General features: G+C 47.6%; 1 protein-coding gene and 1 pseudogene across 5 annotated transcripts in view; both read right to left on the reverse strand.

Moving 5' to 3' along the window:
* lnx1 (ligand of numb-protein X 1) overlaps window positions 1-26,908 on the reverse strand; it is a 351,286-nt gene that overhangs the window by 218,347 nt on the left and 106,031 nt on the right. For 2 of the 5 annotated variants that reach the window (XM_072496762.1, XM_072496763.1), the window contains one exon: window positions 19,894-19,963. The exons of 2 other annotated variants lie outside the window; for them this stretch is intronic. The gene's annotated coding sequence lies outside the window, so the exon portion shown is untranslated. Of the gene's footprint in view, window positions 1-7,490; window positions 7,603-19,893; window positions 19,964-26,908 lie in introns of those variants that run through there. One more of the 5 variants, XM_072496766.1, reaches the window with a different exon arrangement.
* On the reverse strand, window positions 10,267-10,472 carry LOC140409689 (U2 spliceosomal RNA; annotated as a pseudogene).

The raw sequence follows: 26,908 nt of genomic DNA on the forward strand, positions 1-26,908 counted from the left end.
CAACTTGTGGAGGTGGAACTAAACTATGTTGTTTATTTCACGTCCTATTTGAAATCGCCCTCAACCCCACCCCTAAAGGAGATGCAGTACTTTTATTCATCATTTAACAAAACAACAAAATCTCAGTGTAAAATGTTTCAATGTGCATTATGTTAAATCTATTCCTCTATGCATTGTTCATGCAAAGTCCTGTTTCGGGGTTTCAAAGATCAAACTTTGCCTTGTAATTTGTTGACATGGTTATGTGGTAAACCAGCATGGTTTCTACAAAATGTAAAGGCGATAACAAATTTACTGGTCTATACATGGATCTCAATTCAGATGAAAGGTCAACAAATTAAAACATTGGGCCCGATTCAGTGGCCTCGTCCCACCAGACTTTGTGTTGGGACAAGGCCGTTGAATCTCGCGAGAGGCCTCTTGTGAGATTCGCAATGCTCCAAACACCTTGCGAGATCCAACTGAATCTCGCAAGGCGTCATGTACTGGATCTCACCCTCGCCGGGTGAGATCCAGATCTGCATATTTAATTTAAATACCAGGGGCGAGATTCTCCGACCCGGGTCGGAGAATCGCCGGGGGCTGGCGTGAATCCCGCCCCCGCCGGTTGCCGAAGTCTCCTGCACCGGATATTCGGTGGGGGCGGGAATCGCGCCGCGCCAGTTGGCGGGCCCCCCCGCTCGATTCTCCAGCCCGGATGGGCCGAAGTCCCGCCGCTAAAATGCCTGTCCCGCCGGCGTAAATTAAACCACCTACCTTACCGGCGGGACAAGGCGGCGCGGGCGGGCTCCGGGGTCCTGCGGGGGGGGCACAGGGCGATCTGGCCCCGGGGGGTGCCCCCACGGTGGCCTGGCCCGCGATCGGGGCCCACCGATCCGCGGGCGAGCCTGTGCTGTGGGGGCACTCTTTCCCTTCCGCCTCCGCCACGGTCTCCACCGTGCTGACGCTCCCGCGCATGCGCCGCCCGGAGATGTCATTTCCGCGCCAGCTGGCGGGGCACCAAATGCCTTTTCCGCCGGCTGGCGGGGCGGAAATTCGTCCGGCGCCGACCTAGCCCCTCAATGTTGGGGCTCGGCCCCCAAAGATGCGGAGCATTCCACACCTTTGGGGCGGCGCGATGCCCGTCTGATTTGCGCCGTTTTGGGCGCCAGTCAGCGGACATCGCGCCGTTTCCGGATAATTTCGCCCCTGGACACCAGATTCACCCAATGCACGGGACTCACCGGTCGCGCTTTCGAGACCTCGCGTCATTTAGCACTGGTCCACACAAATGTGGACATGGTGTAACTGCACCTGGGGGGGTGTCTCCCAGACCATTGGAGATCCCGGGTGGCATCCTGGCACTCTGAGCAGAGGGACCTGGATGTATATGTGCACAGATCATTGAAGGTGTCAGGACAGATAGAGAGAACAGTTAATAAAGCATACAGTATTCTGGGCTTTATTAAGAGAGGCATAGAGTACAAGAGCAAAGAGATTATGCTAAACCTATGCAAGACACTACTAGGTCGACGTCAGTTGGAGTATTGGGTACAGTTCTGGGATCCACACTGTAGGAAGGATGTGAACGCCTGTTCGGGTACACAGAGGGAGAAGTCAGAATGTCCAAATGACCTAACAAGCACGTCCTTCGGGACTTGTGGGAGGAAGCTGGAGCACCCGGATTAAACCCACGCAGACACAGGGAGAACATGCAGACTATGCACAGACTGTGACCCAAGTGGGAATTGAACCCCGGAACCTGGCGCTGTGAAGCAACAACGCTGACCTCTATGCTACCGTGCCGCCCATATTGCAAAAGAAACAAATGTTTTGTAAAAAAAAAACATTCTCACACAAAAAGTGGTTCATGTCTGGAATGCACTGCCTGGTGGAGGCAGGCTCAATCGAGGCATTCAAGAGGGCATCAACTCATTATTGGAACAGAAATAATGTGCAGGGTACTGGGAAAAGGCAGAGGAATGGTGCTGAATCATGATACCCATTTGGATAGCCAGTGCACACACGATGGACTAAATGGTGCCATATAAATTTAGTGATTCTGTCTATTTTCAGGATGGCGAATGGTGGTGGACAATTAAACAACTCCTGGAGGAGGAGGCTCCACAAATATCCCCATCCTCCATGATGGAGGAGTCCAGCACATCTGTACAAAAGACTAGGCTGAGGCATTCGCAACAGTCTTCAGCCAGAAGTGCCGAGTGGATGATTCATCTCGGTCTCCTGCAGGGGTCCCCAGCATCACAGATGCCAGTCTTCAGCCAATACGATTCACTCCATGTGATATCAAGAAATGGCTGACAGCACTGGATACTACAAAGGCCATGGGCCCTGACAATATTCTGGAATTAGTACTGAAGACTTGTGCTCCAGAACTTGCTGCACCCCTAGCCAAGCTGTTCCAGTACAGCAACAACACTTGCATCTACCTGGCAATGTGGAAAATTTCCCAGGTGTGTCCTGTACACAAAGAACAGGACAAATCCAACCTGGCCAGTTGCCGCCCTATCAGTCTACTCTTCATCATCAGCAAAGTGATGGAGGGAATCATCAACAGTGCTATCAAGCGGCACTTTCTCAGCAATAATCCGATCATAGACGCTCAAGTTTAGATTTTGCCTGGATCACTCAGCTCCTGACCTCATTACAGCCTTGGCTCAAACATGGACAATAGACCTGAATGCCAGAGGTTAAGTGAGGGTGAGTGCCCTTGAATCAAGGTAGCATTTGACCGAGTATGGCATCGAGGAGCCCGAGCAAAACTGGAATCAATGGGAATCGGGGAAAACTCCCCGCTGGATGGAGTCATACCTGGCACAAGGGCAGATGGTTGTGGTGGTTGGAGGTCAATCATCTCAGCTCCAGGACATCACTGCAGGAGTTCCTCAGGGTAGTGTCCTCGGCCCAACCACTTCAGCTGCTTCATCAATGACCTCCCTTCCATCATAAGGTCAGAAGTGGGGATGTTCGCAGATGACTGCACAATGTTCAGCACCATTCGCGACTCCTCAGGTAATGAAGCAGTCCATGTCCAAATGCAGCTAGACCTGGACAATATCCAGGCTTGGACTGACAAGTGGCAAGTTACATTTGCGCCACAAGTGCCAGGCAATGACCATCTTCTACAAGAGAGGATCTAACCAGCGCCCCTTGACATTTAATGCCATTACCACAGCTGAATCCCTAATTATCAACATCTTGGGGGTGACCATTGACCAGAAACTGTACTGGACTAGCCATTTAATATTGTGGCTACCAGGGCAAGTCAAAGGCTAGGATTCTTATGGTGAGTAACTCACCTCCTGACCCCCCCCCAAAGCCTTTCCACCATCTATAAGGCACAAGTCAGGAGTGTAATGGAATACTCTCCACTTGCCTGGATGAGTGCAGCTCCAACAACACTCAAGAAGCTCAACATCATCCAGGACAAAGCAACGGCTTGATTGCTCTCCCTTCCATAAACATTCAATCCCTCCACCACCGACGAACAGTGGCAATCTTGTGTACCATCTACAAGATGCACTGCAGTAACTCGCCAATGTTCCTTATTCAGCACTTTCCAAACCCACAACCACTTACCACCTAGAAGGTCAAGAGCAGCAGGTACCAGGGAACCCCACCACCTGGAGGTTCCCCTCCAAGTCACTCACCACCCTGACTTGGAAATATATCGCCGTTCCGTCACTGTTGCTGGGGCAACATCCTTGAACTCCCTCTCTAACAGCACAGTGGGTGTACCTACATCACAGGGGCTGAAGCAGTTCAAGAAGGCAACTGACCACCACCTTCTGAAGGGCAACTGGGGATGGGCAATAAATGCTGGCCTAACCAGCGACGCCCACATCCCATAAGTTAATTTTTTTAAAAATTCAAATGCTGCGTTTAGGAGGTGATGGAAACTCACTTGCTGATGGAGGGTAGCCAATTAAGCCGATTGAAGTGTCAATGAGGGCACTCTTCACTCCCGATCTGGACTTTATGGATGTGGACACTCTGTGGCTATAACTGTGTGAATGGTGCTGCTCTCCCAGCAAGTAGGCCAGAGGGGTGAGAGGCAACTTCTGCAAAGAATGGGCCACAACCATATGTCATGCTTTGGAGGGGATCCCCCTCTGCAGTGATGGCCCAGCAACTATGCCCACAGTACTAGTTGATATATCGGCACGCTTTCAAAGAGTGCCTGCATCATCAGCTGCCCTCACAGACCCCAATCCCCTCCTGCCCCCCACTACCACCGCATCCCAATTTACTGGCAGTGCCCTCCCCTCCTGGTGGGGCTGCCAGCTGTCTACAGCCTCTGGAACTTCCAATGGCCCACCCGGCTGTGGAGCCCACCTGCCACCCTGGCCTGCCTTGGCCACTTTCAGGTTCCCGATCCGGAATCTGGAAGTCGTGATTGGACCTGAAACTAAAAATCAGCCTATTAACGTTTTTTCTCTCTCACCAAATTCAGTTATTTTCTTTCTTGGAGTGATGGAGGAAGAGCACTTACTAATGTTCAAGAATTAGATTGGTTTGGTTGTAAACCAAGATTGTGGGTTCAAATTCTAGTTCAGAGCTTGAGCACATCGCTTAGGCTGGCTCTTAAATATATTCCTTTATTGTGAAGGAGTGCTGGTTATCGGCTCTGGTTTTAGATAATATGTTAAAGCAAGATTTCATTTGTCTGGTCAGCTGGAAGTGAATCGTACGCTGAAGAGGAGCAAGGAGTTCTGCCAGTTTCCTTGCCAATGTCCCTCCCTCGACTGACAGCTCCAGATATGGATGACCCCTTTTGATGTCTGTGAGGCTTTGCTGAGTGCAAATCTGTTGCCCCTAACAACAGTGATTACACTTCAAATGTAATTAATTGGTTGCACAGTCCTTTGGAATGTCCTGAGATGATTAGGTGCAAGATATCAATGCGTTTTGTCTCCATAGGTTTTTTTTTGTTTCCTAATCTTCAATGTCAGCTGTGGTTCGTCTCACTACCAAGTCAGATGGTTGTGGGTTCGAGCCTCACTCTAGAGACTGTACCCCTTGGTCCAGAATGACATTCAGCAGTACCGGTATTGAGGGAGCACCACACTGTTAGGAGAGTACTGAGGGAATGCTGCACTGTCAGAGTGCCAGCACCGTGGGAGTGCCAAACTATCAAAAGTTGCTGGGTGAGATTCTCGTTTCCTGGTACGGCGTGCACCCACCGGCAGCAGGATTCTCCGCCCCAGCCGCTGGCCAATGGGGTCTCCCATTGTGGGCACCCCACGCTGCTGGTGAAATGGAGGATCCCACTGACAGAAAATCCAGCCCGCTGTCTTTTGGGTTATGCCCTCCCAGGTGATGCGAAAGATCCCATGTCACTACTGGAAGAAGAGCAAGTTCTTCCTGTGGTCCCGGGGCCAAATTTATCCCCCCTTAACTGCATCATTTAAAAACAGATTACCTGGTGATTTATCCTACTGTATTTGTGGAGCCCTGCTGTACAGAAATTAGTTCCCGTCTGCTACATTGGGTGTATTCTTTCTAAGTATTAGGCTCAGACTGAAAACGTGTAACTCTCCAGTTGCACAGACCAGTTCCACTCCAGATCTTGAGCCACTTTAAAGAAAAAAATGAATGGCTGTGGTTTAAGCTGTCAGTCTGGTGGGGCGGGGCCTGAAAGTGCTATTATCTGGTTTACAGAGATTGTGGCGCAAACTTTAAAGGGCGCCTCGATTACAGCTGAAGCATAACTCCCCCTCCACCCCTTGACAATCATTGGGGGCCCCCCCACCCCTCATGACCACCACAGAAGTATCGCGGGCGTTCACCCCGCCCTCAGTGCCCACTCCACACCATGCCTGCTAGTTCTCCCCTCAGTGCCCACTCTCCCTTCCCCCACTATACATAAATGGAAATCCACATGGGGCTCCCATGAGGGCCTGCCACTGGCACTGTCCCCTGGCACAGGTTGGCACTGTCAGGGTGGCCATGCCAACCTGTGTTGGGGCAGTGCCTGGGAATGTCCCTCTCCCCTGGGGGTCTATACTTACCGTTGTGCTGCAAGAGGGATCCCCTCGACTAAATCCCATTTTTAAAAAAGCTGTTGTAAACCTCGCCGACGTATCAAAAGTCTATTGGAGGGCTCCCTCTCTCCCACAATGCAAATCCTCACCATATGAAAGACAGATAAGTGCTTTGGCTTCCTCTTTTTCACAGCAGAAAGCACTTAGTTGCCTTTGATGTGGTGAGGGGCTGCCAATCATAGCAAAGTGTTTATAAACACTGTGGTTAGCATCAAAGGGTAATAGAGATGCATTCAAGCGTGAAGGGAAGGATCAGCGAACAAATCACCAAGCAACTGTCTCTGGTGTAATAAAACTGTCAATCACTGGCTAATGCAATGTATTGCTGTGTTAAATTGAATGGAAGATCTGCATTTCATAGGGTGGTCAAGGGATTTCAAGCCCTTTGAAGTGTACAGGACTGTGGAGGAAGCCTTTGACACTTGTAACAACTGCTGCTTTGAATATTTCTGTCTGAGGCAGCAGGTGTTAGGAAAGGGTAAGTGAAAATGCAATGATGTTTCAACCTACTGCCTGGACTGCTCTTCATTTTTGAGGCATGGGTCTCTGTTTGGGGGGGGGGGGCGAGTCTGATGGGAGGGGCCTGATGCAGGGTCTCTGTTGGGGGTCTGATGGGGGATCTCTGTTGTGTGTATCTCTGTTGGGGGTCTGATGGTGTCTGTTTGGGAGGCTGTGGGTGTCTGATGGGAGGGGTTGGTGGGAGGGGGGATCGGGTCACCCTCATGCGTACATGTTGGGTGGAGGACGACTGACCTGTAATTCCTGTGGTTGGGGGGATGGGGGGATGCCCCTACTGTCAGCAGGGTTGGGGGACAGGATTTGCATTGTGGGACGGAGGCGGCCAGCCATCGGACATCCGTATCGGGCTCCCCACTCAAAATGGCGGCCCGATACCGGTAAAGTATCCTGCAATCTCCCCTCCATGCATAAATTTACATGGAGAAGAGGAGTGAATCGCTCCTCGGGGCCGTTCCTCGTGCCAGCAGGGACCAGGAGCGATTTTACTCCGGTGGGAAACCATAGTCTCCCGAACAGAGAAACCTGCCCAATGTAATGCTTATATTTATGTATCTGTGAATCTTTATCATGAGGTTTTGTTTCGTTCTTTTTTAATATTGTATTCCCAAGTTTAAACCAACACAGTAAATTTGATTATTTCTTTTTCAGACAGAAGTCAATACCTGTTGAATTAAAGTGCTCTGGTTAGTGGAGTTGGTTAGTTACTACACATAGATGTAAAACTTCACAAAGTAGATAGAGCTGACAGGAATTAAACTGAAAAAAAAATGAAATTATTCAATGTAGGTTGTAGTAAACCTGGACAAAGTTACAAAATGTCAGGAATGATAGCCGTACATGTTGGAGCACGTTCCCACACAGACAATGTATTTCAAGGTAAATCTGCAAAAAGAATAAATAGGAGGAAGTTCGATCATTGTAACTTACCTATGTCAGGTACCAGGAAAACATCTTTGTCTGAAAGAATTATGGCAGAGAAATTTCACCTGTTTAAATCCACAGAAGGCAATTGTGAACTCACAGCTGCTGAATCCTTTTCACAAAGAACTGTCACTGGATAAAAATGAAGTTGCTCAAGAACCAGCCAATTCAAAGCGTGCAATCCTTTCATATATAATTGCAGACTGCAAAATCACAGATTTTGATCCCGCCCTAAGATGCAATACCCACCGTAGATGTTTCTGATTCCCTTGGAGATTTCCATCCAGCAACAAAATGCTTTTATTTTAAAGAAAAGGACAAGAAAAAAATCTGCAAAAACCTCTCCATTTTATAAATCAAGTACAAATGCATTATTGCATCATTTACATGTCATATCACCTTGATGCAAACAACACATTTCTCTTCTAGTTCTTCTCTCTTTTCATACACAGGGACTTGCTCCCAAACAGGATTTGTTTTTCCAATTCAGACATTTCCTCTTTGAATATTCATGAGTCATTTCCACGGCTGGTAGTTGCCTGTTTCTTTAGTAGTAGCTGTTTTTCAGGTTACCGTACATAATTTGTGGTTTACCTCATGACACCTGATTTGCAGCCCCCGCACACTATGCACAAAGCTCTAAGAGTTTTATACCAGGTGTCATAATATACACCAGTATATCATGGTGCAGACACACACTGATGGACACACAGTGGGACCAATCAACACACACAACACCGCAGCCAATCACCAGTTAGAGCACACGCACTATAAAGACAGGGGGCATCAGAGTTCCCGCTCATTCGAGTAGCAGCTAGCTAGGAGGACAGAGCTCACAGCCTGTACCACAGACATTCACCATATGCTGAGTGCATCGGCTGGTTAGGACAAGGCAAAGATCTTTAGTTAAAGCTAGTATCGTATTAACCCACAGTCAGAGTGTGTTAAACAGTTAATGATTCAATAAAATAGTGTTGCACTATTTCAAGTGTTGGTGGCCTGTATGTGATCCAGAACACCCAACACATCACCAGGGAAATGCACATTGTGAATTAGGCCATGGAAGTCACTACACCTAATAGCAGTCTGCATGATTTTCTGTCCAATTATGATCATAAATTGTCTTTGGGCCTGAATTCCAAATGACATTGAATCAGCATAGTGATGCCAACCAAGGCTAATTTGGCACTGGTTCTTTTGACCTCTTCACGATCTAGGCGCTATTAGATTGCTTATTTAATATCTAGTCGTGGATGAGATGCCTCCAAGCATTGAGACTGAAGTTGTCTTTCAGACCCTACCAACTCTATACCCTGCACCACCAATTCCACTCACTTTCCTGGTTACTGTCACAGGTATAACCAGACTGCAAGCAAACCTTGCATCTTTTAAGCATGTTGGGATATTATATTGCAGAAGGTTTATGTAATTTGTGTTTGATGGCATTACCCTTTCCCTGCCTCCCCGAGCTCTGTCTGACACTTCATATTCGCTCATCACACAGTCCACTGTTGAGTATATCTTTAATACTCCTCTCCTCCAACACGCCCGACTGTTACTGAAACTCTCATCTCATACCTTTGTCAACTTCAGACTCAATTACTCCAATCACAGAGGCAGATATATCCATGCCCAAAAGCTGTTGTATAGTTCAATTTCCACCATTTATTTTACGAATGGTGGTTATACATTCAACAATTTAATTAATTTAAAAAGTTATTTGGGGCTAGATTTTCTGAGCCCATTGAGACAGGGTGGGGTTGGAAAGGGAACATGGGGCTCCCATTGGGATAGCTTCCTGGTGTATTCTTGCCCCTGGGGACATTCCCAGGGGCAGCTGGGGACCAGGTCAGCTGTTGTTCCACAGAAATGGGCAGATAATTAGTCCAATTAAGACCACACATGATATCTCGCAGTCGCATCAATGAATAGCCCTGCAGAGAGGTTTTCCCTCCTTCCCGATGTTCCTGTGTGCTTGGGGAGACTGAAGTGCAGCCCTTCTGTGTTAGCCAGCAAGGGCACCTCCATGTTGGGGTACATTTACAGTCCTCACCAATGCTTAAAGGGAAAGGTAACACAATGGTAATAGTGATCCAATGAAACCTCCTTCTGATTACTACCTACTGCCTGCCTCAGCAGATGAATCAGTTCTCCTCTATGTTGAACACCACTTGAAAGAAGGTCTGAGGGTAGCTCCCATTTCTTTTATTTTACCATTATAATTTTTGATCCATGGATGTTTAATGGACATATACCTCTGTTTAAGTTGAACAGAGGCAGTGAGGAACTCAAAAGTTACAAAATAGTACACTGTGCTAGCTTTTGTACAACAGAACCCAGACTTTTTGGCACCAAAGAGATTGGAGGGACTTGGTTTGATTGGTTGGCCAATGAATTGGCCAAAAGGCCATATCCTACCTGGCAACAGATGGTGATTCTGCCATACCCAAGTGGGATGATTTTCAGAGAACTAAGGAAAAGACAGTTTGGTCCCAGATGCTCAAAGATGAAGCTGTGAAACTCACTCTCTCTTTCGCCTGGAAAGCTGCATAGCTGCAGTATCTCTGAACATACAGAGAACCTGGATGAACTACAGTAAAAACCATTACAGACTGAAAGCAGAAACATCAAACTGAAAGCCTAGATTGAAGGAAGATGTGCTAGAAGACATCTGAAACAAAGACTCTTATCCTTTTACTTTCTTCATTATGTTTACACCCCTCTTTTTCCCTCTTTGTTTGTTTGTCTGTCTTGTGTGTGTGTGTGTGTGGATATTTTCTTTTTAAATTACTTTTTCAGAGTTACAAAGCCAGGGCTCAGAGTGTGGACAGGGGCAAACCCCTAATCCAGCTCCATGCCTGCTCCAAATACCAATTTGAATTCAAATTGAATCCAATTCATGGTCCCCACAAGAGAGACAAAACAGATCTGAACCAAAAGACCAAGCAGATACTACACTTGATCTTAACCATAAGACCGAGAAGGGACATGTGTGTGTGTGTGTATGTATAGAGAGGGTGGGGGCAAGTTAAAGGGAGGGTTAGGAATTAGATAATAGTTAACCAGTTGAATTTGCTGCATATTTGATTATTGCTATTGTTGTTAATAAAATTAATTGCATCCCGGCCCTGGGTCACGGTCCGTGTGGAGTTGCATATTCTCCCCGTGTCAGCGTGGGTTTCACCCCCACAACCCAAAGATGTGCAGGGTAGGTGGATTGGCCACGCTAAAGTACCTCTTAATTAGAAAAAAATAATAATTGGCTACTCTAAATTTATTTTTTAAAATTAACTGTGTTTAAATTTACAAACCTGATGACTGTAGTTATTGGACAGCCAAGGACCAAAGACTTCAGGTGTTTTTCTAAGAATTATTTGATAATTTCAATAGTGTTGCGACTGTGGATCAACTGGGACTAGAATTGACTGCGCACTAGCCCAGAATGTTGTAACTGTAGCAATGGGGCACAATCTACAATGGGTGGGGTTTCAAAGTCCAAAATTCACTCCGTAGCATCACAACAGACCGAATCTCAACAGACATATTTGCCAGATTGGGCCTGGGGAAGATAGTCAGAGAACCAAGCCAACGGAAAAACTTATTTGGCTTTGCCCTCACCAATTTACCTGTCGCAGGTACATCTATCCATGACAATATTGGCAGTAATGTCAGCTTAAGTTCCAGGTTGAAACATAGGGAAGTGACAAATTGACAGTGCCAGGTGGCAGTCGGGGTACTGCCAGGTTGGTAGTGCCAGTTTGGCAGTTCCAGGATCATGGCTGGGGCAGGTCCTCAAGGGCACTCCACAGTGGGAGGGGGGGGGGGGGTGCGTTCCCTGATGCCAGCAATGATGGAGGGTGTGGTCTGGGTAACCCTGATGCCTGCCTGGTGTGGGGGATGACCCGACCATTGAGTGATGGGGGTGGGGTTTTGGGGGGGGGGGGGGTTCTCCTCGCCTGCCAGAGGTCCCAATGTCTGGGGGTAGTGGTGAGGAGGGCCTTGAACTGCACTTTGAGATTGGGGTGCCCTTTGTGTAGGTGGGTGGGCTTGCTGGCAGCATGAGATCCTGCCCCACCAGATTGACGGTGCAAAACACACACCCCTGCTTTATTTTGTCAAAGTTTCAGAAGATCCTGAGTGAAAACCTGGCTCTATTTCTGGAGAAAAACACACCAGTTTTCAGTGAGAAGCTGGCACTTTTTAGGAAAATTGCTAAATTATTCCACAACCAATGGATCATATCAAAGCTCTGCAGTCTTTCTACAACCAGCCATGAATGGTGGGAGAGAAATAAGCAACTCACTGGAGAAGGAAGCTCCATAAATATCCCTCAGTGATGGATGAGCCCTGAATGCAAAAGTGAAGGCTGAAGCATTTGCAAAATTCTTCAGCAGAAATGCTGTGTGAATTTTCCATCTTGGCCTCTTTCTGAGGTTCCCAGCACCACAGGTGCCAGCCTTCAGCTCATTTGATACACTCCACATGATAGCAAGCAATTGTTGACAGGAATGGAAAGGCTATGGGCCCTGATAATATCGCAGCTGTAGTGTTGATGACTTGAGCTCCAGGACTAGCCCTACCCTAGCCAAGCTGTACCAGTACAGCAACAGTAAAGAAATCTACTCAACGATGTAGAAAGCTACACACGTATATCCTAACCACAAACCCAATCTATTTACCCCCTTATCAGCAAACCAATGTAAGTTGTTGTTAACAGTACAATCAAATGGCACTAACTCATCAATAACATGCTGACTAATGTTCAGTTTGGGTTCTGCCAGCATCATTTGGTCCAGTTCTCATCACAGCCTTGGTTCAAACATGGACAAAAGGGCTGAATACCAGAGGCGAGGTGAGACTGATTGCCCTCGACACCAAGGCAGCATTTGACTTAGTATATCATCAAGGATCTCAGCAAAACTGGAATCAGTGGGAATCAGGGGGAAATTCTCCACTGGTTGTGGAGTCATATCTGGCACAAAGGGAAGATGGTTGCAATTGTTGGATGTCAATCATTTTAGTTCCGGGGCAGCACGGTGGCACAGTGGTTAGCACTGCTGTCTCACGGCGCTGAGGTCCCAGGTTCGATCCTGGCTCTGGGTCACTGCCCGTGTGGAATTCGCACATTCTCCCCGTTTTACTTGGGTTTCGCCCCCACAACCCAAAGATGTGCAGGCTAGGTGGATTGGCCTCGCTAAATTGCCCCTTAATTGGAAATTTAAAAAAAAAATCATTTTAGTACCAGGACATCACTGCAGGCGTTCCTCAGGCTAGTGTCCAAGGCCCAACCATCTTCAGCAGCTTCATTTATGACGTTCCCTCCATTGGCTGAAGATTGTGCAGTGCTCAATACCATTCATGAATCCTCAGATACTGAAGCAGACTGTGTCCCCATGTAGCAGGACCTGGACAACATCAGGATCGGGCTGATAAGTGGCAAGAACATTCATGCAACACAATTGCCAGGCAATGATCATCTCCAACAAGAGAGAATCTAACCATCACGTCTTGACATTTAATGGCACTACCCATGTTGAATTTCTCACCATTAGCCTCCTGGGGTTATCACTGACCCAAAGCTTAAATGGTACAACCAGAATATGTCACAGGCTGGGAATTCTGCAGTGAGTAACTTAGCTCCTCACTCCCCAAAGCTTGTCCATCATCTAAAAGGCACAAGTCAGGATTGTAATGGATTACTCTCCACTTGCTTGAATATATACAATTCAAGCAATACCCAAGAAGCTTGATGCCATCCAAGATAAAGCTACACACTTGATTAGCACATGATCCAACATGAATTTGTCAGACCTGTCATCACTGTTGCGCGTTGAAAGAGTGCGTACCATCCACAAAAGCCACTTCATCAATGCACCAAGCCTCCTTTGACAGCAGCTTTCAAACATACAATTTCTACCAACTAAAAGGACAAGATATTGGGAAAACAATATCTTCACAAACTGGATTTTCTCTTTACAATTTGGAAGGACACTGCCCTACTTAGACAATTTTGAATTATTTTACAATATCTATGATATAGCCCGTAGGCATATCACCATACCAGGCACCCTGGTTTAATTCCAGCCTTGGATGACTGTCTGCGTGGAGCTTGTACGTTCTCCCTGTGTCTGCGTGGGCTTCCTCCGGGTGCTCCGGTTTCCTTCCACAGTTGAAAGTTGTGCAGGTTAGATGGATTGGCATGCTGAATTGTCCTTTAGTGTCTAAAGATGTGCAGGTTAGGTGGGCTTGCAGGGATATGACAGGGTAGTGGGGGAGTGCCCTTTCAAAAGGTCAGTGCAGACTCGATGGGCCAAATGGCCTCCTTCTGAGCTGTAGGGATTCTACGGTTTTCTATGGAAATCACCTGACCGGCATGAGTGGGAGGAGCTGTTTATTTTGGACTGCAATCACTTTAATCAATGGGGAAAATAACTGGCAAGGACAAATACCAGTCACTTACTGGAAATCACATGGCATAAACAAGCTTTAAGTTTTGGACTTGTTTTTGAAATCAGTGTATTTTTGAGCAATAAGCTGAGAAGAAAGGCTACCCTAGCTGACTCTCTCCCCTTGCCTTGCTAGAAATGTATGTGTGGTTATCAATCTGCCAGAGAATCCTCATCTGAGTGTAATCTGTCTGCATTTGGAAACCTGCAAAGCTGAGGTGAGAATTGATCCAGCCCCGTATTCTCCTCTATGCTGAAGCTTCACTGGTGAGAACCCCCAGACATATACTGGGGCTACTCGACTACTCTTTTTCTAAGAAACATTTTATTGAAGTCATTTTCCACATATGCATAATGAAGAAATACACCAGCCAACCCGCAGCAACAGGAAACATCCCCGTCCCGCCCTGCAGACCCCCCCCCCATGAACAAATACCCTCCATTCACCCTGCTGCCACCCCAGCACCCACCCTACCTTTTCCAGGATTTCATCCCAGCCCCCCACCCAAATAAAAAATAAAACGCTCCCCCCGCCCGTCGCTGACGGCTCAATACTCCTTGAAGAAGTCGATGAAGAGCTTCCACCTCGATGTGAACCCTCCTCTGCACCTCAAATGGTGAACTTGATCTTTTCCAAATGCAGGAACTCTGCCACACCGCTCACCCACACCCCTGCCTTCAGCAGCTCCGAGTCCCACCAGCATAACAAAATCCGGGCAGCAGGGTGGCGCAGTGGGTTAGTACTGCTGCCTCACGGCGCCGAGGTCCCAGGTTCGATCCCGGCCCTGGGTCACTGTCCGTGTGGAGTTTGCACATTCTCCTCGTGTTTGCGTGGGTTTCGCCCCCACAACCCAAAGATGTGCAGGCTAGGTGGATTGGTCACGCTAAATTGCCCTTTAATTGGAAAAAAATGAGTTGGGTACTCTAAATATTTTTTTAAAGCATAACAAAATCTGTCTCTGAGCTATCAGGAAGGCAAAGGCCAAAACGTTGGCTTCTCTGCCCACCTGTAATCCCGGATGCTCCGACACTCCAAATATCGCCACCTCCGGACTCAGGGCTACCTCTACCCCCAACGTCTTTGACATTATGTCCGAAAATCCTGTCCAAAACCCCCTCAACCTCGGACACTCCCAAAATCATGCATATAATTCGATTCTGACCTTGTTTGTCCAAACACTATACAGCAGCCGAACCTAACCCACAAACCCCTGCCCAAACCGAACTGACCCAACACCTCGAACAAATACACCATTCGACCCGGTCGAATGCCTTCTCCGCGTCTATTGTCACAATCACTCTCACTTCTCGGCCCTCCAAAGGGCATCATTATAACATTAAGCAACCCCCGTATGTTCGCCAACAATTGCTGCCCTTCACAAACCCTCACCTATCAACCTGCATGCAAACCCCAATCCGTGTCGCCAGCACCTTCGCCAACATATTTGCATTTACATTCAACAGTGAGATTGGGTGGTACGATCCACACTGCGCCGGATCCTTGTCCTTCTTTAGAATGAGCGATATCGAAGCCTGGGACAGCGTGGGGGGCAAGCTCTCCCTTCACAATTCACTCATTGTACAGTTCCACTAGCAGGGGCTCCAACTCCAACCTGAACCTCTTATGGAACTCGACTGGGAACCCATCCAGACCTGGGTCCTTTCCCGCCTGCATCGATCCCACATAGTCCATCACCTCCCTTAGTCTGATCTGGGCCCCAGTCCCTGCACCAATGCCTCTTCAACCCTCGGGAACTCCAACCTGTCCAAAAACCATCTCATATCTTCATCCCCCACTGGAGGCTCCAAATTATCCAATCTCCAGTAAAAAGCTCACCAGAATTCCGGATGGCTACACTCACACTTTCGCAAACCCCCTAATTTGCCAACCACCCCACACCCGGCCTCTGCACCCGGCCTCCGCACCCGGCCTCCGCACCCGGCCTCCGCACCCGACCTCCGCACCCGACCTCCGCACCCGACCTCCGCACCCGACCTCCGCACCCGACCTCCGCACCCGACCTCCGCACCCGACCTCCGCACCCGACCTCCACAATCGCCGAAAACTCCGATCAAACCACCCCCGCCAACAACGCCTTATCTAAGACAAAGGAATCAATCCAGGAGTACACCTGGTACACATGTGAGAAATACAAAAACTCCTTCGCCCACGGCCTCTCAAACAGCCACAAATCCGCCCCCCCTCCCCTCATATGCTCCATAAACCCCAGCAGCTCCTTTGCCATGGCCGAAACCTTCACGGGCCTAGGACACGACCAGTCCAACCTAGGATCCAGGTCCGTATTATGATCCCCACCCCCATAATCATTCGGTGTGTCCCCCGGTCGGGAATCTTTGCTAAAACCCACCTCAGAAAATCCATATGGTTCCATTTTGGGGCATATACATTCACTAGCACCACCAGCTTCCCACTCACCATCAGAAACCTACCCCCCCACCCCCCGAATCATTTACAATACTTCCCACCTCAAAAGCCACCCTCTTATTGATCAGTACTGCCACTCCCTCATCTTCATATCCAATTCCAGATGGAATACCTGCCCCACCCAACCCATCCTCAGCCTCGTCTGACCCCCCCAGCTTCAGGTGCGTCTCCTGCAAAAACACAATGTCCGCCTTCAAACCCCTTAAATGCAGAAAAATGCGTGACCTTTTAACCGGGCCATTCAAACCCCAAACGTTCCACGTAATCAACTGGGTCAGGAGGCTCCCCGCCCACTCCCCTTGCCAATCAGCCATAGCCGCTCTTTAACCAGCTCCCCCTGGTCTATGCCTTGCTCACCCTCGGGCCCGTTCCAAGATGTACGCTGCCATTTCCCTTAACCAACTGCGGCAGACCAAATCCACCCATATCAGCATTCCACCCTTCCCTCACCCCCCTCCCCCTACCTGTACCCCCATGAACAAAGAAAAATAAACCCAACTACCCCACCCTCCCCCACAAATCGACCCCGCACTTCACTCCCGTTAACTAGCCAACCAGCTAGCATGGTGGCCCTTACGCTTACCCACTTTCCCCTCAGCCACCCTTCTCCCGCAATTGCCCCGAAACAGTAAAACATACTTACCCACTCCGCACCCAGACACATCAAATACACCAAGCCGCCTGGCATGCAGACCCAAATTCCCCACATTAGCATCTCCAAAGATCAATGTCCTCACACACCTCCCAGTCCATGGTCTCTCATAAATTGACTCACCTCCTCCGGCGTGTCAAAATAAAACTCTCAATTCTGGTGCATGACCCACAGGATACAACACCCCAAAACTCACTCCTTCCTTGTGGAGGGCAGCCACGATCCGATTGAAACTGGCCCGCCCCTTGGCCAACTCCGTACCCAAGTCTTGGTAAATCCTCAGCACGTTTCCTTCCCAGGTGCCCTTTCTTGTTTCCTTGGCCCATCTCAGTATCTGCTCCTTGTTGAGGAAACTATGCAGCCACACCACCATCACCCTCAGCAGCACCACCGACTTCGGCCTCCTCCTCAACGCCTGTGCTCGGTCCACATCCGAGGGACAGTCAAAGACCCCTCCCCACCAACCTCTTGGACATACTTTGTGGCCTATGTTTCCTCTATCCCTTCAAGCAGCGCCACGATCCAGAAATTCTGCCTCCTGGAACAATTCCCCAGGTCCTCCACCTTCTCCCTCAACTTCCTCTGGCTCTCCACCATGAGCACCATCTCTGCCTCCAACGAGACCAGCCGGTCCTCCTGCTTTCCCATTGACTCCTCCACCTTCTGGAGCACCAGACCCTGCACCTCCAGCCTGTGCTCCACTCTCTCAATAGCCGCCCTAAATGGCACCACCATCTTTTCTTTTTAAATTTAGAGTACCCAATTCATTTTTTCCAATTAGGGGGCAATTTAGCGTGGCCAATCCACCTACCCTGCACATCTTTGGGTTGTGGGGGCGAAACCCACGCAAACACAGGGAGAATGTGCAAACTCCACACGGACAGTGACCCAGAGCCGGGAACAAACCTGTGCCACCGTGCTGCCCTCGCACCACCGTGCTGCCCTCGCACCACCGTGCTGCCCTCGCACCACCGTGCTGCCCTCGCACCACCGTGCTGCCCTCGCACCACCGTGCTGCCCTCGCACCACCATCCTTACAAACTTCTCTAAGGCCTTCTGCCTCTGCTGCTGGAACTCAGCATTCAAAATGTCTACCAGTTTTGCAGTAGACCACTGGGTGGCAACGCCACCCCAGCATCCTCCGCCATCTTTTCCTGTGTTGCACCTCGAATAATCTCTCGTCCAGGTTGCTGCCTCTTACTTGGTACACTCCTCGTCTGGTAACTATAAACCGGCCCCACTGAGGGAGCACTTCTATTTCTCAGTGCTCATGCACCTCGCACCAGTAAACACCCTTTAAACTGGGTGAAAAAGAACCAAGCAATTCCACTTTGAGTGGGAGCCACCAAACGTGTGACAAGTCACCCCATGGCCGCCACTGTAAGTCCTACTTTACTTCTCTTCAATGAGGAAGCTCCAGATCAACAACATCAAAACCCTGTGAACATTATCCTTTATTTTCAAAAGCCTATCCTTTAAAACCCATTTTTTGCAGAAATCCTATCCGTTTGTCCTTTGTTTGTTTCCATATGTGTATACATGTATGTGCAGACTGCGGTATTTTAAAAAATAGATAGATTGTGGGGCAGCACGGTGGCACAGTCGTTAGCACTGCTGCCTCACAGCTGCAGGGACCCGGGTTCAATTCTGGCTTCGGGTGACTGTCTGTGTAGGGTTTCCACTTTCTCCCCGTGTCTGACTGGGTTTCCTCCAGGTGCTCCGGTTTCCTCCCACACTCCAAAGATGTGGAGGTTAGGTGGATTGCCCAGGCTAAATTGCCCCTTAGTGTCCAAAGGTTAGGCAGGGTTACAGGGATAGGAAGAGGAATTGGGCCTTCGTGGGGTGCTCTTTCGGAGGGTCGATGTAGACCTGGTGGGCCAAATGGCCTCCTTGTGCACTGTAGGGATTCTATGATATTTTCTTCCTCAGAGTGAGGCATTCTTCTGTGCCATGAATGCCAATATTGCTTCAACCAACATGGTCTATTAAATAGTAAAACGAGATTGAGAGAAAGCATTGCAGAAATGTATATAGAGGACCATATTAAAATTTGTATTTCCTTTCAAACTCCACAGACATCAATCTATTATTCTTCCCTGCAAAATATAACTTAATGCCCTGCCAGCCTCCTCTTCCTGAATATAATGCAGCAACATTTATTAAGCTGTGAATTAGGCTCAAATAACCGGACTACAATTCTTTACATACAAATAAATATAAATGCCCTCATTAACAAATCTCTGGAGGTTTACAAGGCAAGAAATTTGGAATCTCTTGAATGGAATAAATATCTGAGATAAAGTTCACACATACAGTGAATGTTGAAGCCTGCATTTGAGTAGAGGATGGACACACCATAGAAAATGATGCAGTAATATTTTTGGAAGGTAATCATATGTATAAATGACAAATGGAACTTCAAAGTTAACCGAGACAAAGGATGCCATCAAATGCTTTGAACTTTCCCATCTCAGATTTCTCAACTCACTGTACGAAGATTATTGAAGGTTTTTGTTTGAAAAGCTCATATTCTTTAGTGATGTAAAATACTTCAAGCCACTCCCAAAAGGCAACACAAACACTTCCTTTTTCCCCTCAACAATATGCAAGGAGCTGTGAAGGCTCCTTTGTATTTAGAAAGGCGCTGGCTCTAATTGCTCATGCCTGTACAGAGAGTACTCATACCACCCCACCCCCCCCCCCCGCCTCAGCCCCCCCTCCCTAACTAACTAACTGCCAACAACTAGTTTATTTCTCAAGTTTGCCTCTCTGCTTTTGCATACACTTTGTCACTGAAGCCACTGTTCCTTCACCACTTCTGATTGCGAACTCTGCTTCAAACATACTTCCTACTCCTGAACTCACCATTGGTTTTGCAGAATACCATTTTTCTTTTTAGGATATGCATCAATTATGCAGTGCTGCCGGAGGGTTGCTGAAAGTTGAATAACAAAGAGTGCAATTAATAACGGCCGTGGAAAAATGAAACATTTTCAAATGTATAAAGAAAAACCACGAATGAAGGTTGCCTCAAACTGAATAATAAATGGATTCCAAAAATTAATATGTTTACACTTGCCTTCAACTATAATCCAAGATCGCCGATACAACACACTTATTGTTGCTTTCATCTTGCTTCACCATTGCTGATAACAGGCACAAGCTCAGAGACAACATTGTCAGATAAATTAAACTACTCTGCTGTCCCCCAACCCACCCAGGAGGTGATTCTTGAAACAGACTTAATGGCAAATATTAAACTATGAATGCTGCACTTTCAACAATCCAGCATAGAGCTTCGCGCACTGACAATCTAAGCATGTACTCACTCCCACCCACAATTTTGAGTTATTAATTTTATTGTGCCATTTTCAGTTATCAATGGTCATATAAATGTCATGAAATTGCAAAATCGCATGGTGGGAGAGGGCTCCCCAATCAGCCGATGTTCAAATATCTTTGAGGAGTTATTGGCAGTTAGAATGTTCGTCACAAACTCTCAGCATGGTAAACAATCTCCCACATTTCACTTGTTGAGGAACCATGTAGATGTGTGGGGAAGAGAAGCTGAAGAGAGCCTCGGCCTATCCACAATTGCAGTACTGTTTCAGTTGGAGTAAACAGATCAGCACAAATGAAAGAGCTTCAATATGCTCTATACATGGCCCAGCAATAGAAATGGAAGCGTCTCAAATTTGTAACAAATCAGAATTTGGAATGCTTTTTATTTTGAAGGAGGGATATGAATTAGTTTGTGAACAATGGCAAGCGTTCCATTCAATTCAGTTAATTATATTGATTTCCAACAAGCTGCCAATAGTAGCCGATTAGAGATGGGGAGGAAGAGGTTAAGCAAAAAGGTTACTTTATTTATTTACAGCTGGATCACACTTTACTGCTAGGGATTGTCAGCTGCAATTAATTCAGGAGCAAGCAGTCCGTCCCTGCTCGGGTCCAGTATTCTTAGAGCACAATTTCCATTTCAAAGAGGCACTCTTGTGTGTTCATATGTATAGCAGAACTGCTGCACGTAGATTTTCAGTTACTTTAATTAGAATGAAAGAAAGAGAAGCTCATTGACAGTTAGAAATACAGAGAGGGCAGCACGGTGGCGCAGTGGGTTAGCACTGCTGCCTCACGGCACTGAGGTCCCAGGTTCGATCCCGGCCCTGGGTCACTGTCCGTGTGGAGTTTGCACATTCTCCCCATGTTTGCGTGGGTTTCACCCCCATAACCCAAAGATGTGCAGGGTAAATTGCCCCTTAATTGGAAAAAAAAGAATTGGGTACTCTAAATTCATTTTAAAAAAGAAACATGACTTGCCAATTTTTATACTCAATGCCCCAAACGATAAAGGCAAGCATGCCCTATGCCTCCTTGACTACCTTATCTACCCTTGCTGTCACTTTCAGTGTTCTGTAGACCTATATGTCCCGATCTCTCTGCCTGTAAATACGCCTAAAGGATTCTGCCATTTATTGTATAATTCCCACCTGTATTAGACTTTCCAAAATGCATTACCTCATATTTGTCCGGATTAATCCCATCTGCCATTTTCCGTCCAAGTCTCCAACCGACCTATATCCTGCTGCATCCTTAGACAATCCTCCTCACTATCCGCAACTCCACTAACCTTTGTGTCATTGGCAGACTTAATAATCAGACCAGCTACATTTTCCACCAAATAATTTATCTATACTACGAACAACAAAGGTCCCAGCACTGATCCCAACATTGATCCCTGCGGAACACAAGTCAGAAAGCACCCTTCCACTGCTACTCTTTGTTGACTATGACCTAGCCAGATCTGTATCCATCTTGCCAGCTCACCTCTGATCCCGTGTGACTTCACCTTCAGTACCAGTCTGCTATGAGGCATATTGTCAAAGGCTTTACTTTTTTTTCTCATAAATTTAGAGTATCCAGTTCTTTTTGTTTCCCAATAAAGCAGCAATTTAGCGTGGCCAATTGGTGTTTCCTGCACATCTTTTTGGGTGTGGGGGTGCGACCCACGTAGACGCAGGGAGAATGTGCAAACGCCACACGGACAGTGACCCGGGGCCGGGATCAAACCTGGGTCCTCAGCGCTGTGAGGCAGCAGTGTTAACCACTGCACCACCGTGCCACCCTGATGTCAAAAGCTTTACTGAAGTCCATATCGACAACATCTACTGTCCTTCTTTCACCAATCATCTTCATCATTTCCTTGAAAAACCCGATCAAGTTAGTGAGACATGACCTCCCCTTCACAAAACCATGCTGCCGAGCACTAATAAGTCCATTTGTTTCCAAATGTGAATAAATCCTGTCCCTAAGAACCTTTTCCAATAAATTTCCTACCACTGATATAAGGTTCACAAGCCTATAATTTCCTGGATTATCCCTGCTACCCTTCTTAAACAAAGGAACAACGTTGGCTATTCTCCGGTCCTCCGGGACCTGGCCTGTAGCCATGAGGATACAAAGATTTCTGTTAAGGCCCCAACAATTTCCTCCCTTGCCTCCCTCAGTATTCTGGGATAGATCCCATTAGGCCTGGGGACGTATCTACCTAATGCTTTTAAAGACGCCCAACACCTCCTCCTTACTGATATCAACTTGACCCAGGCTATCTACAAACCCTTCCCTCGACTCATCGTCCACCAAGTCCTTCTCTTTGGTGAATACTGATGCAAAGTACTCATTTAGTACCTCGCCCATTTCCTCTGGCTCCAAGCATAGATTCCCTCCTTTGTCCTTGAGTAGGCCAACCCTTTCCCTGGCTACCCTCTTGCTCTTTAGATATAAAATGCCTTGGGCCTTTTCTTCATCCTGTTGGCCAAGGACTTTTCATGACCCCTATTAGCCCTCCTAACTCCTTGCTTAAGTTCCTTCCTACCTTCTTTATATTCTTCAAAGGCTTCATCTGTACTCAGTCTTCTTTACAAAGGTTGGTGGAATTGCGGATAGCGATGAGGACTGTCAGAGGATACAGCAGGATTTAGATTGTCTGGAGACTTGGGCGGAGAGATGGCAGATGGAGTTTAATCCGGACAAATGTGAGGTAATGCATTTTGGAAGGTCTAATGCAGGTAGGGAATATACAGTGAATGGTAGAACCCTCAAGAGTATTGAAAGTCAAAGAGATCTAGGAGTACAGGTCCACAGGTCATTGAAAGGGGCAACACAGGTGGAGAAGGTAGTCAAGAAGGCATACGGCATGCTTGCCTTCATTGGCCGGGGCATTGAGTATAAGAATTGGCAAGTCATGTTGCAGCTGTATAGAACTTTAGTTAGGCCACACTTGGAGTATAGTGTTCAATTCTGGTCGCCACACTACCAGATGAATGTGGAGGCTTTAGAGAGGGTGCAGAAGAGATTTACCAGAATGTTGCCTGGTATGGAGGGCATTAGCTATGAGGAGCGGTTGAATAAACTCGGTTTGTTCTCACTGGAACGAAGGAGGTTGAGGGGAGACCTGATAGAGGTCTACAAATTATGAGGGGCATAGACAGAGTGGATAGTCAGAGGCTTTTCCCCAGGGTAGAGGGGTCAATTACTAGGGGGCATAGGTTTAAGGTGAGAGGGGCAAGGTTTAGAGTAGATGTACGAGGCAAGTTTTTTACACAGAGGGTAGTGGGTGCCTGGAACCCGCTACCGGAGGAGGTGGTGGAAGCAGGGTTAATAGTGACATTTAAGGGGCATCTTGACAAATACATGAATAGGATGGGAATAGAGGGATACGGACCCAGGAAGTGTAGAAGATTGTAGTTTAGTCGGGCAGCATGGTCGGCACGGGCTTGGAGGGCCGAAGGGCCTGTTCCTGTGCTGTACATTTCTTTGTTCTTTGTTCACTCCGTTCGATTCCTGTTCCTGTGCTGTACATTTCTTTGTTCTTTGTTTGTTGACCCTATGAATGTTTCTTTTTTCTTTTTGACTAGGCTCACAATATCCTTCGTTATCCAAGGTTCCCGAAACTTGCCCTACTTATCTTTCATCTTCACAGGAACATGCCAGTACTGAATTTAATCAACTGACATTTGAAAGATTCCCACATGTCAGATGTTGATTTACCCTCAAACAGCCACCCCCAATCTAAATTCTTCAGTTCCTGCCTAATATCGTTATAATTAGACTTCCCCCAATTTAGCATCTTCACCCGAGGACTACTCTTTTCCCCACTACTCCTTATCCACGAGTATCTTAAAACTTATAGAATTATGGTCACTATTCCCGAAATGCTCCCCTACTGAAACTTCGATAATCTGGCTGGGCTTATTCCCCAATATGAGGTTCAGTATGGCCCCTTCACCAGTTGATCTATTTACATATTGCTTCAAGAAACCCTCCTGGATGCTCCTTACAAATTCTGCCCCATTCAAGCCTCTAGATTTAAGTGCATTCCTGTCAAGATAGGGTAGTTAAAATCACCCACCTCAACAATCCTGTTGCTTTAACACCTTTCCAAAATGTGTTTACATATCTGCTCCCCTCTCTCCCGCTGGCTGTTGGGTGGCCTGTAGTAAATCCCCAACATAGTGACTGCACCCTTCCTATTCCTACCACTGATTCCTACCTAAACTGCCTCGCTTTATGAGCCCTCCAAGGTTTCCTCCTTCAGTACAACTGTGATATTCTCCTTAACCAGTAATGCAATTCACTCACCGCCTTTCCCTCTATCCTGCCTGAAGCATTTAAATCCTGGAATGTTTTGCTGCAAATCCTGTCCCTCCCTCAATCAAGTCTCTGTTATAGCAATAATCAGAGTTCCAAGAACTATTCTAAACTCTACGTTCATCTGCCTTACCTGTTATACTTCTCACGTTTTGTTAATTTGGTTTAATTGTTTGCTCCAAGAGAGTACAAAATAATATTGGTGCAGAGGGGAACAGGAGGGAGGTGGGAACAGAGGGAGGCCGCCTCATGAACCTGCTCCTGGACCTCACCAAACTTGCCATCAACAGTATTGTATTAGGTACACTGGTCTAACACTGGCTGCAACTGGATGCAGCTCAGATCAGAAAGATACTCCAGACCTTGAAGTTAGTTCAATCAGGTTTATTGAACTAATAGCACAGTTAGCACAGTTCTCTGTGAGTTCGACTCTCTGCTAACTTAAGTGTGGTTACTCTGTCTGACTGAACAAGACTAGCTCTTAGCCATGTGGTGGAGGTGTGAGATTGTAACAACACCTTTGACTGACTCTCTAGATGTTCATCAGTGGAAAGAGGCGGAGTGTGAGTGCCTCATGTCTTTTATAGTCAGATCCCACCCCCGAGTGTCCTGCCTGCTTATTGATCATGTCCTGTTCTCTGTGTCCATTAGCTGCTTGTCTGTATATCATTATGTGTGTGCCTGCATATCATGACATCTCCCCTTTTTTTATGTTTGGATGACATATGTGAACGTATTTACAAGAATAGGCCAACATTAACATATATACACGCAGTGGACGTGAACATATGTACATGTGAAAACAGCTGTCTAATGCGAGAACACAGAACATAACAAACAGAACAAATGTTCATAAGTCCAGTCTCTGTGGCTTGGGTCTGATCCTGGTCGACCGCCGGAGAGGTGGTGGTGGGGACGACAGCGTCTTGATGGGAAGGATTGAAGCCTGACTGGTGGCCTCGTGAGTCGAGGTATCAGGAGGTGGCAAAACAACAGAAGGAAACGGAGAAGAATGTGGTTGCGGGCAGGAAACTTTGCGCAGTGCCCATCTGTTTTGTCGCACAACAGAACAATCAGCCAGATGCACAACATACGAGCGGGGGCAACCAGTCGAACAACGACAGCTGGAGCTGACCAGCCTCCATCAGGGCTCTTGACCCGAACAGTGTCTGATGGTGATAACATGGGCAAATCGGTGGCATGAGCATCATAGCCGTGTTTTTGCCGGTCTCGGAGTTGCTGCACCTTCTGCAGCACCGGGAGGTGATCCAGGTTGGGCACGTGTATGGCTGGAAGTGTCGTTCGCAGGTCCCTGTTCATCAGGAGTTGAGCCGGCGACATGCCAGTGGACAGTGGGGTCGCCCTGTATGCAAGCAGCGCAGGGTGAATGTCAGATGCAGAATCCGTGGCCTTGCAGATGAGCTGCTTCACTATGTGCACCCCTTTTTCAACTTTTCCGCTTGACTGCGGATAGTGTGGGCTGGAAGTGACATGTTTGAACTGATACAACTGGGCAAACATAGACCATTCATGGCTGCTGAAGCACGGGCCATTGTCACTCATGACAGTGAGTGAGATAGCATGCCTGGAGAATGTCATCGCCTTGATGACGGTCCGAGTTGTGAGGTCTGAGAGCTTCACGACTTCAGGGGAATTGGAAAAGTAATCAATGATTAACACGTAATCACGACCATTTGCATGAAAGAGGTCGATGCCAACCTTGGACCACGGAGAGGTTTCGATTTCATGCTGCTGGAGCGTCTCCTTGCTCTGCGCTGACCTGGAAGCTTTGACAGGTCGCACAGTTAAGGACCATGTTCGCGATGTCCTGGCTGATCCCGGGCCAGTAGACAGCCTGCCTGGCTCTGTGTCTGCACTTTTCAACACTCAGGTGGCCCTCATGGATTTTGCGGAGCACCAAGCTCTGGAGACTGGAATTACAATCCGGTCCAGTTTGAGGAGGATACCATCAATCACCGTCAGGTCATCCTTTACATTGTAAAATTGAGGGCACTGCCCTTTTTGCCAGCCATTGGCTAGGTGTTGCATAACACGCTGCAAGAGGGGGTCTTTGGCTGTCTCCTCACGGATACGAATCAGCTTCTCATCAGATGCCGGGAGGGTGCTAACACACAGCTGCACCTGTGACTCAACCTGTGACTCAATTTGCCGGATGATGTTCAGTGGTTCACTAGACACAGTGATGGAGCGGGACACTGTAACGGCA

This window comes from Scyliorhinus torazame, chromosome 3 (assembly GCF_047496885.1).
Source record: "Scyliorhinus torazame isolate Kashiwa2021f chromosome 3, sScyTor2.1, whole genome shotgun sequence".
NCBI classification, from domain to species: domain Eukaryota; kingdom Metazoa; phylum Chordata; class Chondrichthyes; order Carcharhiniformes; family Scyliorhinidae; genus Scyliorhinus; species Scyliorhinus torazame.